The sequence below is a fragment of the Onychomys torridus genome, unplaced genomic scaffold, assembly GCF_903995425.1.
Source record: "Onychomys torridus unplaced genomic scaffold, mOncTor1.1, whole genome shotgun sequence".
Classification (NCBI taxonomy): Eukaryota; Metazoa; Chordata; class Mammalia; order Rodentia; family Cricetidae; genus Onychomys; species Onychomys torridus.
In genome coordinates, this window is record NW_023413065.1 from 31,886 (window position 1) to 37,813 (window position 5,928).

At 39.9% G+C, this 5,928-nt stretch overlaps 1 pseudogene; it reads left to right on the forward strand.

Moving 5' to 3' along the window:
• Positions 1-603: 603 nt before the first annotated feature.
• Positions 604-1,175, forward strand: LOC118576127 (annotated as a pseudogene).
• The last annotated feature ends 4,753 nt before the right edge of the window (positions 1,176-5,928 follow it).

A 5,928-nucleotide genomic window follows, 5' to 3' on the forward strand; every position in this document is an offset into this window, starting at 1 on the left:
CTGTTGTATAGACCACCCTCCATTGAAGGCCACACAACCAAGAGTATATGGGCAGGACAACCTGTAATGCAAACCTTGAAGTGATTTATTGAAAATGGGGGGCACAAAACTGAGTTGGGAGTGAAGTGTGGATGAATCTGGCAGAAGTGAAGGGAGCAGGTGAGTATAATCAAAATAACATTGTCAAAAAAACAATAAAATTAGAAAAAGTAGATACATTTTATGAGAGGCATATATGTGTGTCTGTGTGTATTCTTATATGTACAGTCATCACCCTAAATATCACAGGATACACACAGTTCAGTAATGTTGATAAGTTCAGACATCCAATGTGGACCTGAGACCGGCCTCCTTTGGGTGAGGTTTCAAGTTTATTCTCAGTATGTTGTGCAGACACATATGGTACAGATCGAAGGGAAATCAGCAGAGGGCACTGCCTATTCAGATGTGGTTAGTGTCTGCATCTATTTGGTGACTTCACATGTGAAACTGTCTCTGAGCAGAAGGTGGTCCTTGTTTATGAGTGAGGAGTTTCAGAAAGGTCCTGCAGGAGACTTGCCTTGTGAGTTTGGTGCACTCAAGAACCAAGTGTCATTTTCTCCTATGAACATGCTTCCTGACACCTGCTCAGTTCTCCTGCTCCTCTTCATGCTCAGTAAGTGACATTTACCCTACGTGTGGATGATGTCATTTCCTTACATCTGTGAATGTCTTTACCTTCTTCCTCACATAGCAAAGAAATTTGTCCTTATTTATTCATATATTATTTTTTATTTATTTTCAGGGAGGAGCAATGGCGAATCAGTGACCCAGACAGATGGCCTGGTCACTGTCACAGAGGGGTTGCCTGTGATCATGAACTGCACCTATCAGACTACCTATAGTCCTTTCCTTTTGTGGTATGTGCAATATCTGAATGAAGCCCCTCAGCTACTCCTGAGGAGCACCACAGACAACCAGAGGACAGAGCACCAAGGGTTCCAGGCCACTCTCCATAAGAGCAGCAGCTCCTTCCAACTGCAGAAGTCCTCAGTGCAGCTGGCAGACTCTGCCCTGTACTACTGTGCTCCAGGGACACAGTGAGGGGGACTGCAGGGGAAGCTGCACACAAACCCAGGTGCAGGAGGCTGAGGGGAGTGGCCTGTGAGGGAGGGCTGTGTGTCTTCTCTCAGTGAGGTTTTCCCAGCCTCCTGAAACACAGTAACACATCTCAGGCCAGATTCCTGGAAACTTAATAATCTGTGGATATTCTGACAGGATAGATGGAAGTTGTTGCTATAGGCAACCAGGTTTTAATCCCTAGACATACTGTTCTTTCCCTATATGAAGGATATCTCACAGAAAGCACTTCCAGGAAAACACTGCCATGGAATTTTTCTCTACTGAGATGTCTTACAAAATTGAGTGCCTTAAACTCTCTAGAGTCTCCTGTTCTTATCACACAAATTTATGACCAAATGAAGAACATATATTTCTAGTACTTAAAAATCTGCCTCAGTCTCAGTCCACAAGTAATTTAGTCTCTTTTTCTCATTGGTTCATGTGACAGAAAGTTCAGTCCGACTTCTGGACTCAGTTACTGTTCTATTGCTGTGAAGAGACACCATGACGAAGACAACTTATAGAAGAAAGCACTTAATTGGGGGTTTGATTACAGCTTAAGAGGGTGAGACATGATGATTGTGGTGGCAAGCATAGAAGCAGGCAGTAGACATGTCCCTGGATCAGCTTCTGAGAGCTTCTATCTGATCACCAGCAATAGGCAGACAGAGTGACAAATTGGATCTGGTTTGGACTTAAGATCCCAAAGCCCACCCCAGTGACACACCTCCTCTGATAAGGCCACACTTCCTGATACTTCCTAAACAGTCCACCATCTTGGAAGCAAACATTCAGATTTTTGAGCCTATGAGGCCATTCTCATTGAAACCTTCACACTCCCTAACAGCATTCAATTAGTGAAGCTGCTTAAGAAACACAGCTGTTAGAACTCTCAAGATGATGCCTGAGGGGCAGCTCCATCTCTTTCCTACACACCATGTAGGAGGCAACCTGGTCATGAAGAACTCTTTGACAAATTTTTCTCCCTTAACTTCCACTCTCATAGGCCATTGCACTTTGCTTAGATCCTGAGGGAGTGGTGTAGTCACTCACCTGGAGTTAGAGTTAGGTTCTCAGATAATTATTCAGTGTGAGAAGGGAAGTCAAGGTTGTGATCCATCTCAATTCTGGAAACAAAATACTAGTTTAACGTAAAATGCTCTAGTATCATATTTATCTCTCTGTCAAGGAAGAAAGATCTGAAATCAAGAGCCATGGTGTCTCTAAAGAAAGATTCATGTTTGTGTTCACAAAGAACAACAAAGTACTATTTGCTGTCTTTTCTTTAGGAAGCAAAATGAGATGTGAAAGTCAATTTTTAAACTTCAAAATCTACTTTGATGGCACAGCATAGGACAGAATCTCTCAGAAGAGTGCTTATCAAACCTAGAATGAATGCCAACTCTAATAAAAAAAAAATACCAGTGCCATGCATGGGAAAGATCTCTTCAAGTTGCTAGTTGTGGCTTCCAGAGTCTCCTCCAAATGAAATAGGTTATTGCCATTGCCTTTGATTGCCTCACAGTAATTTAAGGTAAGACACTATTTCTAATGACATCAAACAGTTTAGACATAGGACTTGGAGGAACTTTGCTAGAAATGATCTGAAGCCTCTTCCCTGGGGATAAACTCTATCAGTATATGAAGGTTCCACATAAGAATACAAGGGAGAAAAGCAAAAAATAATCCTACTAAGTTGCGTATGGACTATGAATCAAAACAGTAATCATTTGGCAAGATGTTCACAAGGGAACAATAGTAGCACTATTATATTTGGGAAAGCTAATGTATGCCTTATTGAATTCAAGATTTCTCAGTAGCAATGTATTCAGACACAATACTGTAAAGCTAGTTAAGTTCCCATGGCTGCAGAGGATATAGACCCTAGAGGAGAACCCTCTACAGCCATTTTCCTAAATCAATACAGCTTCTAACTATATTTTAAATACTCATAATTATAAACTGCCAGAGTCCAGCTGCAGCAGATCAGGGAATCTGGAGAGAAGATGTGGAGTCAGTGGCTAAACACACCCAGCATACTTATCTGTATCTTTATTTTTCTCTTAACCATTTCATACAGTCTAAGACAAAAATCTCTAAGCAAGAAGAAAATCACCTCACAACTGCAAGTTACATATTTTCTAAAATCAAATTAAAATCCTTACATAGGAAGAAATCACATTATAACCATAAGTCACATGCTTTATTAGAAGCCCACATGTAATTAAACATTATCCTTTGTATTAATTTATCAACCATAACATCTTCCCCCTAAAACAATGATTCTTTTATTATTGATTAACTGGGTTTTAAGCAAGTTGAGTATATTTCAGCCAGTTCCTGTGTAATGGAAGCCAGCAGTTTGTGGTTATAGTGTAGCAGATTTTTATCCTTATTTTATTCAACAGAACTTCAATTGAGTGGTCTCGCTAAGCATCAGTTTTTCCTTACACACAGTAAGGTCACTTAATTTTCATTCACAACTTTGTTTTCTTGAAGTACACACTGAAACCTGAGGTTAATTCTGTAAACTACATGACCAAGGAACTCAGACCTAACCTTGGATGTAGGGACATAATTACTTCCTTTAATTATTAGTCTGTTTTTCCACAGGCAGAATTCATGTGTTTATAATGTTTGAAACTTCCTTGTTTTCATCAGCCAATCTCACATCTCTGAGCTTCATTGCTCTGTTAAAAAAAATCTCCATTATGATCTGCAAGTGAATTGCCCAGTGAAGAGTGGAATTTCCCCATAAAACAATCTCACTATACTAAATATAGTGGGATTCTCCCACTCAGCAATCATACCATGCCAAATCCAGTAAGGACAAGATAGCAGCAAGCAGAAGGGCCAACACAAGTACAAGGCATTATGGAGACACCCCCTGGAGGGAGGGGAGCTTTGCATCTCCAGAGTATACTCATCATACTTGTGCTCACTGCTGAGTCTTACTTATAAGCTTCATTGCCAACTGCAGCTCCTCCTGCATGACCACCACCAACACACAGAGATAAGAGTAGCTCAAACCCCTTGCTAAAGAAATTTAATTTTGAAGCAGAGAGTGGCTACTACAATCAGAGACAACTCCTCAAAAAGTAGAGAATAAATATCATAGGTTCTCTAGTCCTAGTTAAATCATCTGCAATTCACTTCCTACACCTAAGGTCAGGGAACATCACAGAAAAGGAGCAGGAGGGATTGTAAGAGCCAGAAGACCAGGACACGAGCTGAGAGAATGACATGAGGGAGAAAAGTTATTCATTGTTAATGTGAATGGAAATGGACAGAAAAATAGGGAAATCTGTATAGAGGTTCCTCTAAATTCTGACACAGATCTAATTATTCCAGTTTTGAAGAAATAACCAAAAGATTCTATATCTTTCTACAGAGATTCTTGTTCTTCCATGTTCACTGCTGTTCTATCCATAATCACTGGGAATTGAAAACACTCTAGATGTCCATCACCTGAGTGAATTGTGAAAATGTGGTACCTTTGAACAGTGGGGTATTCTTCAGCTGATAAGAAAAATTATGAAATTTTCAGGTAAATGGGTGGAACTGGAAACAGTCATGCAGAGTAAGATAACCCAGACTGAGAAAAACGGAGTATTTTTCTCAAGTATGTGGGTGCTAGCTTTTAATACGTATGTTTCCTTTGAAATATCCATTGATGTTAGGTGTCAATAAGAGGTCACAAAAGAGGATGGGAATGGTCAGAAGAAGGGGAAACAGAAAAAAGACTTCCATAAAAGGGGAAATGGAACAAGCAGGATTCAAATAGATGAAGTTGAGTGGGCAGGGTAGAGGGAGGAATGTGGGGTAGAAATAACTATCATTAATGGCATTTTGAACAAAATAATATGGAAAATCTCCTATAGAAACTCCCTGAAACACATATTCCAACCAAAATGGAGACTATAATCTGTGAGGATAAACACACACTTAGAAGGCAGTTTGACATGAGCATTTAGCAAAACAACCTTATAGTGGTTTTCCCCTAGTACCTATGACCTCTTGAACCATGGGATTTGGGGCCATGTTACAATACTGGGCAGGAACTCTTTCCTCTAGTAGTCTTCAAATCCAATCAGAAAGCATTGTTATTCTGTGCCAGTCAGGACACTGTTGAACCACTGAGCACATATTACCTGTAAGTTCAGTACTGTAGCATGCAGGGTCCAGCTGTGGTTAGTACTACTGTTTTCCATTCTTTCCCAACAGCCTGCACATGACCTTCGTGTGCTATGAAATCTAACCAGCAGTGAGGACCATTCCACAGTCAATTCAAGGTTGATTTCTCTATGTCATGAATCAGTAGAATGTGGATTGCTGTAGTCATAGGCTCTCACCATCTGGTTACAGTGGGCGACAAAGAACCATAGCACCATCGAGCGTTGTTTTGTATACCTCTGGTGCCTCCCTGAACAATAACTCTCATGTCTCATACTGAGATTGTTGTTTAATAAATTCATCCATTTTCTCCAAAACTAGATTTATGCATGTAAAAATATAATATGAGTATTAATGTGATAAATTATTATACAAAGATGTTCTTTGTAGAACATGTAGGTGGTAAATTATTCAGATCGAAGAATATTTAATGAGGGGATAATGAAGCATGTGCTCCAGAGTCCCTTACCCAAATAGGCTCAAGGTCTAAGGAGAGCTCAGTGGATGATCACATGGTCTTCAGTTTTAAATAGTGTTCAAAAGTAAAATATTTTGAAGACCGTTTTTCACCAAACACCCCTCAATTACAATTTTCACTTGCCAGTTGGTGATAAAGAGACCATAAACTTATTTTGGATTTTGCTAGGACAGATG